We start from the raw sequence: 12,023 nt of genomic DNA on the forward strand, positions 1-12,023 counted from the left end.
AGTAAAGCTGCCTGTAAAGTAAAACAAGCTTTCAGTGCTTTAAAGCTTTCCTCATCACACAAGAGCAAAACGGATTCGTCATCAATGCACAGCACAAACTATCGTGCGGACTATGAGTGCCAGCTGTGGGCAAGGTTTCGTGGCCAGTGAGCGCCGTATCGAAGTGGTTAAAGATGTTAATAACTTGCCAAAGTCACATAGTTAACAAGTAAGGTTAACACGTAAATTAAAAAGTAAAATGTGAAACTCTAATCTTGGTTTATCTGACTCCAAAGGCCTGGATTCTCTTAACAAGTTACCAAAAGATGCTAGTAATTATTTGGCTAACAGTTACTCACTTATAGAAATATGTCTCAAATCCTATATGAAATCAAATAGGATGTACATTTAAAAATTAAAAATGTTAAACAGTCCAAGCAGAGGGAATGGTATACTAAAGCCCTAACAAAGGAAGAGGCTTGGAGCCTGGGTAAGGCCAAAAGACTTACGTGACTGTAACACAGAGAACCAGAGAAGACTGGCTTCCTGAGACTTAAGGGGTAGGCAAGGGCCAGTCTGTGTGGTACATTGTAGGATTTGGGACTTGAACCTGGGGACAATCAGAAGCTGTCGAGGAGTTTAGTTTTTGCAGCAGATGTTTAGAATAATGTCTCTGGCTGCAGAGTAGACAAATAGGAACTTACACTACACAGCTTAACCTCTAAGTTCTTTGGCAATTTCAAGTGAAGACTGTATCAGGCTGTCAAGAATGCATGCTGGCCGGGCGCGGTGGCTCACGCCTGTAATCCTACCTCTCTGGGAGGCCGAGGCGGGCGGATTGCTCGAGGTCGGGAGTTCAAAACCAGCCTGAGCAAGAGCGAGACCCCGTCTCTACTATAAATAGAAAGAAACTAATTGGCCAACTAATATATATAGAAAAAATTAGCCGGGCATGGTGGCGCATGCCTGTAGTCCCAGCTACTTGGGAGGCTGAGACAGAAGGATCGCTTGAGCCCAGGAGTCTGAGGTTGCTGTGAGCTAGGCTGACGCCACGGCACTCACTCTAGCCTAGGCAACAAAGTGAGACTCTGTCTCAAAAAAAAAAAAAAAAAAAAAAAAAAAAAAGAATGCATGCTAAGGTTTCTAACAGGCTGATTATTTTTATATTTAAACAAAAATTGATATATTCATTTCAAATAATCAGAGATACCTTGAATTTGTATTACCTAACCTGATTCAACAAAAAGCATTGTTAATATGAATTTTTAAACTGTCCTAGAGTTGCTTTTATACATAGAAAAGTTTTCATGATTTTTTAAAAATTAATATTCAATATATTAAGATGACAATTTGCCTTATGACTTTGATTTAAAATAAAATCAAATTTTCTATATATTTTTATACCTATAAAATATTAAAAATTACCTTTTTAATATTCAATCAGCTCCACTTGAATAAACATTTATCAAACAAATCTATTTTCAATTTAGTTGAGTTTCTTTAAACCTTTAGATTGCATTTATAAATTCAATACATTTTATTTTATTTTATTTTTATTTTTATTTTTTTTTTTGAGACAGAGTCTCGCTTGTTGACCAGGCTAGAGTGAGTGCCGTGGCGTCAGCGTAGCTCACAGCAACCTCAAACTCCTGGGCTCAAGCAATCCTTCTGCCTCAGCCTCCCGAGTAGCTGGGACTACAGGCATGCGCCACTATGCCCGGCTAATTTTCTATATATATTAGTTGGCCAATTAATTTCTTTCTATTTATAGTAGAGACAGGGTCTTGCTCTTGCTCAGGCTGGTTTCGAACTCCTGACCTCGAACAATCCGCCCGCCTCAGCCTCCCAGAGAGCTAGGATTACAGGCGTGAGCCACCGCACCCGGCTAATACATTTTATTTTATTTCAAACACTTTAAATGCTTGACATCATAAGCAAAACCTTTCTAAGTTTTTAAGTTCTTTTAAATATTGTAATACTATTTATAAACAATAAAATTATTTTATAAATCTAAAATCCAATTACTCAATTATACATTTTAAATTGGGAATTGTACGGTTAAGTGTCAGATTCTCTAAAATGCTAAATTCTCTAAAATTACAGTAGTGCTTCTTAAGAATGACATGACTAAATAGATGTAATACCCAATTTATTTAAATAATACTACCCATCTTAAATACAACAAGAGTTCTTTGAGCATCTTATGAAAGATATAAAGTAGATTATCCAAGGCATGTTGTTACAATTCTGATTCAGAGGTAGCAAGTTCTTAAAGACTTTGGTTGTTGAAGCCTTTAATTTGTAACAGGAAGAGTAAAAACATTTGAAGAATGCTACAAATAAGACCATGGAAACTTGCAAACAGAATTTTTGTTTGATTTAAAATGAAGTGAATAAATACAAGCATATGAAAACTCTGTCTCCTCAGAGATCACAGGGCAGCTATTTTTTTCTGGGTTTATCTGTAAACATAAAAGTAATTTTAAAAATAAATATGTGTATTTGCCTCTATTTCAGAAATACCTCTGAAACATTCTAGGTGCTGAAGGTGTAAAGGAGATCCTGTGTCCAAAATAAAGTACATTCACAGACTTTTGGCAAAAGGTAAAATATACACCAACAGAAAGAAAGTGAAACCGATCTTTAGAGGAAATGATTCATTTAAGAGCTAGAACATTAATGAGTTGTTGTTGAGGTAAATGTGTTTCTCAAGTCTCTAGCAGTTGTGTCAAACTATCTTACATATCTACTGAAGGTGACCAGGAAGTAATGGCCAGTTTACTGAGTTACATTTTTAGCTTCAGATTTCTTTCTTTTATTTCGGAGATTTCCATTTGGTTCTTTTTTCTTGTTTTAGAGATTCATTTCTCTGTTGAAATTCTTTATCTTTCCATTTATTAGTTCATATTTTCTCAAATTTCTTGACCATATTTATAATAACTTATTAATATCCATGTATGTTAATCTAACAGCTGGGTCATCTGCTTCTATTGACTTTTATTTTCTTGGTTTTGGGTCAAATTGTCTGCTGCTTCTCAGGTTTTTAAATTTTTAATTGATGCCTGCCAGACATTGTTTTAAAAAATATATAGATTTAATGTGTGCCTATGGTTCCACCTACTTGGGAGGCTGAGGCAGGAAGATTCACTTGAGCCCAGAGATGGAGTCCAACCTGGGCAGCATAGTGAGAGACCCCATCTCAAAACAAAACAAAAACAGAACAAACCAACCAAACAAAAACTAAAGATGAGTACATAATTTGACAACTCCCTCTCGCCCCCAGGACACCCTCTTTTTTCTGTCAGGCATCTACGATAAGGAGATGATCACTTTGATCCAGCCAGTGGTTGAGCTGGTTAGGGATGGGTTGCATCTTAATTACTTTCACTTTATCTTTGGTTTCAAATGTCTTGAAGGAAAGATAGATTATGTGTACAATAGACGGAGGTCTCTTCTAGAAGCGTGTTGAAACCTAAGCACCACAAGACCCTGTCTTTGCCTTCTAGCCCAGCCTTAAATTTTATGCTCTGCTACACACTTAGCAAAAATCCTGCTGCTGGATCTTCCCATCTTCCTTGATGACTCAGTGTGGTGGCAAAGGCACCTTGAGCTGACATACTCAGATCAAAGCTGAAAGGCTGGGGAACCAGACTGGGGACAGAGCAAGGTGGCAGCTCTCCCTAGCCACAAATCCCTACTGCTGCTACTATCTTGCTCCTTTCTCCTCCAAATACCACTTTAAATACAAAATATGTACAAAGTATTCCTATGTGGGTTTGATTTACTTCGTTGTCTCTGTATTTATCAGTCTAGGGAAACTGGGGTCACCAGCTCAGCAGAATGAGGTCTTTTATGGACAAGTTTTTGTCTTGGGCAGCATATACCCAGAGTCATTGTTCTTGAGCCATTAAGAACCACATTTAGGTCCGGGTGTGGTGGCTCATGCCTGTAATCCTAGCACTCTGGGAGGCTGAGGCGGGCGGATTGCTCAAGGTCAGGATTTCGAAACCAGCCTGAGAAAGCATAAGACCCTGTCTCTACAATAAATAGAAAGAAATTAATTGGCCAACTAAAAAAAATATATATAGAAAAAATTAGCCAGGCATGGTGGCGCATGCCTATAGTCCCAGCTACTCGGGAGGCTGAGGCAGGAGGATTGCTTGGGCCCAGGAGTTTGAGGTCCCTGTGAGCAAAGCTGACGCCATGGCACTCACTCTAGCCTGCGCAACAAAGTGAGACTCCCCCCCAACCCAAAAAAACCCACATTTAGCTCTTTTATAATAAAACGATGTGACAGATTGACTCACTGGTCACAAGGCTTCATTACTTGCCTGTATTAGAATTCTACAACTACCAGTATGTTCTGACCATATAACTCTTTAGTGTATTCCACTAGAGTAAACGGAGGGTACCTCCCGTCCTCCCAACTAATGATGCGCTTGGCTTTGTAACTTGTTTTAGTCAATGAGATGTGAGCCAAAGTGACAAGCATGCCATTTCCAGGCCAAGACCTCAAGGGATATCTTATGTTTCTGCTTACTTTCTTGGACTCTAATGACCTTTCATGAGAAGAACATGTACCAGGTAGCCACTGGTCTGAGGAGAATGAGGAAATATGTAGAGCAGGCTTGAACCTAATTAGGAACCTGGAGTCAAGCCCAACTAGTTCTAGCCAAGCCCAGCAGAGCCGCAGCCAATCTACAGAACCATGAAAGGGGAAATAAATATTTGTTACTATAAGCTCCTGAGAGTTTAAAGTTGATTGATAGGCAACAGAATCTTTCAAACCAATGGTTAGTTTTAAGCATTTTTAAAAAGATTTTGTTAAACATTTAAAAAACATTTTTATGCTGATTTGGCTCTATGAAATTTTATAATTCACCTTCAGATTTTTTCACTTGATTGATTAGATAGCTAATCTATTTACACCCTGATTGAATTGGACGTTATTTTTAGATTAATGTTCCCCTATCTCTATGATTGTTATGATCATGCTAATAAAAGATTTAAAATAATTGTAATAATCAGGATGTTTAGACTTTGTGTATTTAATTCCAAGGCAGTTTAGTAAGAGTGTATGCACTCAGAATAAACAATTTCCAATTGTTTTACATTTTTCCTTTTTTAATTGAATTGAATTTATTTTTTTTTTTTGAGACGATTCTTTCTTTGTGACCCCTGGTAGAGTGTAGTGGCATCATCATAGCTCACTGCAACCTCAAAATCCTGGGCTCAAGCAATCCTTCTGCCTTAGCCTCCTGAGTAGCTGGGACTACAGGCACATGCCACCACACTCTGATAATTTTTTCTTTTCTTTTCTTTTTTTTTTAGTAGAGATGGGGTTTGCTCTTGCTCATATTGCTCTTGAGCTCCTGACCTCAAGTGATCCTCCTGCCTTGGCCTCCAGAGTGATAGGATTACAGGTGTGAGTCACCATGCTGGGCCCTCATTTTTCCTATTGTTAAAAAAGCTTTTTAGGCCGGGCGCGGTGGCTCACGCCTGTAATCCTAGCACTCTGGGAGGCCGAGGCGGGCGGATTGCTCCAGGTCAGGAGTTCGAAACCAGCTCTCGCAAGAGCGAGACCCCGTCTCTACTAAAAATAGAAACAAATTAATTGGCCAACTAAGATATATATACAAAAAAATTAGCCGGGCATGGTGGCGCATGCCTGTAGTCCCAGCCACTTGGGAGGCTGAGGCAGGAGGATCGCTTGAGCCCAGGAGTTTGAGGTTGCTGTGAGCTAGGCTGACGCCACGGCACTCATTCTAGCCTGGGCAACAAAGCGAGACTCTGTCTCAAAAAAAAAAAAAAAAAAAAAGCTTTTTAAATAATGGTTTTATCTCAGATTAGAAACGTACTGCATTAATTGAGCATCTGTCAGGCATTTATATGTGTGTGTGTATATATATATTATACATATATAAATATATATACATAAAATCTCTTTCTTTAAAAACAAATTAATTTTTGATTTGTTAATACTTTCATAAGGTAGAAAATTCAAAACACTAAAAAAAGAATAAACTGAAAGTTTCCTCTTGCCCTGTTTCCTTGTTGCCCAGTCCAGAGGCAATTAGTTACCAGTTTTTTTGGTATATTCTTCCAGTAATATTACATGTTCATATAAATACATGTATATATGTATATATTCTTTTTCCATGAATTTTTTTTTTTTTAGTTAATGCAGTGCTGGTATTCTATTTAAAGGGTTCTGTATCTTATTTTATTTTTTTCACTGAATGTATCTTAAAGACATCAGCACATAAACAGCTGCCTCATTCTTTTAAAAAAGCACGCACACAATATTCAAATGCATTAGTTTTCAAAATGACAGGGGGTCTTAAAGTCAAAATTATTTTCATAATAACCTTAATACATTATTTTCCTTTTTCATTCTCTTTCACTAGAGTACAATGAAGTTTTCCAGAGGCTACATGACCTGTGTTACTGCAACAGAGTGAATGCAGAAGCAGACCTGAGACTCCTTCTGTCTTTTATTAAGCCAGATATTAAAGAAATTTGCAAAAATGTAAACCGATTTTTTTTGTATTTTGGAAAATACAGCTATTTTTCAAGAAAAGTGTTATTTATATTAACATGTAAATGATTCATTATTGTTATTTTTAAATGAATAAATGGTTTTATAATGTCTAGGTTCTAATTTCCAAAATAATAAACATTGATGTATGTAACTCAAATAAACTAAAGATTTTGGGGTCCTCATTGCTGTTCTATTGCATAGATGTCCCATAGCTAAATCTGTCTTCTACTAATAGACATTTAAATTATTTTCAATTTGGTGCTACTAGAAACTATACTGAAATGAATAACCTTATATATACTTTATTTTCCACATGTTTGAGTAAATCTGTCTTATGTTGGAAGTGGAATTGTTGGGTCAAATATACCATGCATGATAAAGTCCCAGAATGGTTTATGCCATCTCATTCCATTTTTGTAATGACTTTATAAGCGGAGTCATTATTTGCTTTTTACATGTGAGAAAATAGAGGCTGACAGAAGTTAGATAACTTTCTTAAAGCTGAGCTAGATAGCTCATTCTGTAATACCAGCTACTAAGGAGGCTGAGGTGAGAGGATTGGTTGAGGCCAAGAGTTGGAGACCAGTCTAAGCAACATAGCAAGACTCTGTTTCTAAAATAATTTTAAAAATTAGGTGGGCATGGTGGTGCATGCCTGTAGTCCACTCGGGAGGCTGAGGTGGCAGGATTGCTTGAGCACAGGAGTTCAAGGCTGCATGGAACTACAACAGCACCACTGTACTCCAGCCTAGTGACAGAGCAAGACCCCATCTCTAAAAAAAAGAAAATAATAACTTTCTTAAAGTCATGGGGCTAAGAAGCTGCTACACAGAGTAAAACCATTACATCAGACTCCATGCTTTAAGTCACTATTCTGAATTAATGGTTTCCCCATGCAATAATACATGTATCCATCCCTTCAGTTTAATTAACTTATCTGCTAACAGACTTTATCCTTGTCTTGGTGTAGGTTATTTCCTGGCACAGGACAATTCTGGAAGAAGGTAGATGAATTGGGCCTCTCAAGCAAAAGTAAGTACCAGAAAATGATTTAAGAGAAAAGAATGGAGACTTTTATTTTGACTCACAAGAATTTTAACCACCAAACAATTTGGGAAATGAATTTTAGAATGTGATGCAGTTAAAACTAATTCATATAATTTTCAGAGTAAACTTTAGAACCAAACATATATGTCAAAATAACATTTTACAAACAAAAAGAACAAACAACAAAACTGGACAAACCACAACAGCCCTGTAAAAGAAACTCAACAACCTTAAAAATTCCCCAAATAATAAAATAACATATTATGTATAGTATATATCTGCTTTTTCCCCATGAAACTTCCACTGCATTCCGATCCTTGATTAAGCAATATCATATTTTACTTAAGCACACATAGCAAACAACCCTGAGTATTTTAAAAGAAAGTGAAATGCAATTTAATTTTTACTAAACCTGCCATTGCCATAATTATCTTTTTTTTTTTTTTTTGAGACAGTCTCACTTTGTTGCCCAGGCTAGAGAGAGTGCCATGGAGTCAGCCTAGCTCACAGCAACCTCAATGTCCTGGGCTCCAGTGATCCTGCTGCCTCAGCCTCCTGAGTAGCTGTTGACTACAGGCATGTGCCACCATGCCTGGCTAATTTTTTTCTTTTTGTATATATATTTTTAGATGGTCAATTAATTTCTTTCTATTTTTAGTAGAGATGGGGTCTTGCTCTTGCTCAGGCTGGTTTCGAACTCCTGATCTCAAGCAATCTGCCCGCCTCAGCCTCCCAGAGTAATAGGATTACAGGCGTGAGCCACTGCACCTGGCCCAGAATTATCTTTTTGATACAAAAATCTGGCCACTCCTCCATAAAAATCTTTTAGTGAATTCCCATTGCCTGTACTATAAAGCTCCAAAGAGGTCACTTGTGATTGGCTCATCTCATCCATTCTCCTATATACATCTTTTGACTGTTTTGAAATAATAGTAGATCTCTGAATCTTTGAGAAATCTATTAATATTTTCTCCTTTGAATAGGTCTCTTTGAATAGGCAGATATACAGTGAAACTAATAAAATCTCACTTACATGGGCCATATAATTTTATATTTGTGATTTTGTATTCCTTTTCTTAAAGGTTTTCTAAGTTGTGTATACTTTGGGCCCCACAAAACCTAGATCCATCTCTCTCTCTTTTTTTTTTTTTTTTTGCCTGAAATTCCCTTTTCTTTTTTATCTAGTTACTTCTATTCACTCCTTTGAAACTTGCCAACTTGTCAACTCTTCTGGGAGGGCTTCCCAGCCCATCCCCAGTCTGATTTAGATGCCTCTTTCATGCTCTCAGTCTATATTGCTATCATGATTCATCACACCATGCAGTAATTGTTGGTTTAATTTCTTATCTCACCCAGCTGAATATGAGTTCCTTGAGAGCATGGGTCATGATGAATGAACAAATGAATAGAAACAACTTTTTTCCCCAAGAAAATTTCTCTGTCACTCTCTCTCTATATATATCTATCTACATATGCATGTATAATCCAGAGAATAATATAGTATAATATATATTATATAAATAAAACTTGTTATGAATTCATATGTTGGAAGTTTTCTATTAGTTTAGGCTTTCTATTCTCTATTTCTAGAGAGAGAGACTCCAGAGAATAATATATGATAATACATATTATATGTAAACTTAGTTACAAAATCATATTTCTATAGTATTTATTTTCTTCATGTTCTTTTGCTTTTTTCATCCATATTTGGAAAGGAATGCCAAATGATCAATGTAAATACATAAGAGCAAAACTTAAAATTAAGAAATGTTCATTAAATCGTATTTTTCAGTAAACAAGTGAAAAGACTGCTGGCAAAATATAATTTCTAAGCCTTAAAACTATGAACTGGTTTTTGGAACATGGTGATCACACCATTTGAATTGTCAGCCAGGCTTCTTTCCTGATAATCTCATCTCTAAACTCTGTAACATCAAGTCTAACCTCTGCTCTAGGTTCTCAACTAATGCTGCGTTTGCCTATTCAAACTAGTAGAGTACAACAGTGAACATGCAAGGTCAAATTAAAATCAAGGTCTGGATCAGTCAACAAATATTCATTGAATATCTACTACATTCCAATTTCAGAGCCTCCTTTACAGACAACAGGAAAATGGCTTCATTCTTGTCCTAGCTATCTTTTTAAGACACAAATTTTAAGAACAAATGCTTTGAATTATATAGCATTAGGACTGTTCATAAAAGGATGTCTATGATACCTAAAGTTTAAAAAGCAAGTTATGAAATATATATGTATGCATACATATGTATTACATTTTTATAAATATCAAAAATAAAAAGCTCTACACATTGTATTTATGTATATGTTCATTCAAAAAGGCACAGGAAGAGTACATATTCTACCTACTGGCATTGCTAGCCAACTTTGTTTTTAAAGGGATTGCTTTTTAATTCTTATTCCCTTACTTCATTTCTACTTTCTGTGTTTAGTATAAACATTTCTGTCTTTCTGATGACATAAAAAATTTACATCAGTGAAGTATTTGATTGCCTAGAATAAAGGCTTTTTTTCTTTTTTCTTTTTTTAAAGGAGGAATGAACTCCTTGTAAGCACTCTGTGAATCAAAGGAAGAGTAATTTTCCTCAAAAACAATGGAAAGGCTTCATATTCAGAAAAACAAAAATCAATGGATTTGATTATTGAAAATAGTTCTGGGATACCCACTGTTTTCTGGTCAAATTGAGTACTTTTTCATATTACTACATGAGATTATGATTGAGCTATAAATTTCATGAAGGCAGAGCCAAGGGTCTATCCTTTTCACCATTGCACCTAGCATAGAGATAGGCAGATAACCAGGGTTTAATGTTGGGGGAAAGTGCCTCAGTTGCATATTCTCATGAAAGAACTGGCACTGAAAACCCATGGGAAAAGTTTCATGCATTTATATGTATATTTAAAAATACTGAGGCCAGGGTCTCAGCTCACGCCTGTAATCCTAGCACTCTGGGGGGCCAAGGCGTGCGGATTGCTCAAGGTCAGGAGTTCAAAACCAGTCTGAGCAAGAGCGAGACCCTGTCTCTACTATAAATAGAAAGAAATTAATTAGCCAACTAATATACATACATAAAATTAGCCAGGCATGGTAGGGAATGTATGTAGTCCCAGCTATTTGGGAGGCTGAGGCAGAAGGATCGCTTGAGCCCAGGAGATTGAGATTGCTGTGAGCTAGGCTGATGCCATGGCACTCACTCTAGCCTGGGCAACAAAGCGAGACTCTGTTTCAAAAATATATATATATATATATATATACTGATTATCTAGTTTGTGTCCTGTCCTGAGTGAGATATTCTTTTTGTATTATAGCATATGATTTGAATAAGATTGCTAGTCACTTGAGTTTTCCACGTCTTTTGTGGGTTCATAGGTTTGTTGATTTACATGCTAAAATATATTAATTGTTTGCTCTGTGGATAGGTTATGAGAGATACAATAGAAGCCAAATCAGAGCTTTGAAAACTTTCATTTTTTTTTCAGAACTCCACTTTGTTGTTAAAAGGATATTAAAAACAACAAAAGGCAGATAGTTTAGTGACGAAATTCACCTTTAAAATTATAAGGAAAACTACTAGGGAACTATTTTACCCTGGCCATTTCCCTCTAGAAAACAAGAAAATTTGAAAGTTATTTAATTTTAACTGTGTTTATTATATCTAAATACCATGAATAACAATGGTATGAAATTATTGAGATTATAAATACCTATTCAACAATATTTTTTAGCTTCAAACGAAAGACAAGTTTCTCCCAGGTTTTACTTCTCAATCATATGTGTGATATCATGCTAAAAAGAAATGAACAATACTTAAGCCAAAACTTAACTTGCGGCCATGCGCACTGGCTCACGCGGGCAGATTGCTCAAGGTCAGGAGTTCGAAACTAGCCTGAGCAAGAGCAAGACCCCGTCTCTAAATAAAATTAATTGGCCAACTAATATATATAGAAAAAATTAGCCGGGTGTGGTGGCGCATGCCTGTAGTCCCAGCACCTAACATATAATCTATCCTAAAGAATGTCCTTTGTGGCTGGGCATGGTGGCTCACGCCTGTAATCCTAGCACTCTGGGAGGCCGAGGATTGCTCCAGGTCAGGAGTTTGAGACCAGCCTGAGCAAGAGCAAAACCCGTCTCTACTAAAAATAGAAAGAAATTAATTGGCCAACTAAAAATATATAGAAAAAACTAGCCAGGCATGGTGGCCTGTGCCTGTAGTCCCCGCTACTCGGGAGGCTGAGGCAGAAGGATGGCCTGAGCCCAGGAGTTTGAGGTTGCTGTGAGCTAAGCTGACACCAGGGCACTCACTCTAGCCTGGGCAACAAAGTGAGACTCTGTCTCAAAAAACCCCCACAAAAACCAAAAAGCTTAACTTGTTGCACCATTTATGTGCAGTTTATTATTATATATACCAATTCTATGCCAATAAAACTGCTAAAAACC

Source organism: Microcebus murinus, chromosome 4, assembly GCF_040939455.1.
Source record: "Microcebus murinus isolate Inina chromosome 4, M.murinus_Inina_mat1.0, whole genome shotgun sequence".
Classification (NCBI taxonomy): domain Eukaryota; kingdom Metazoa; phylum Chordata; class Mammalia; order Primates; family Cheirogaleidae; genus Microcebus; species Microcebus murinus.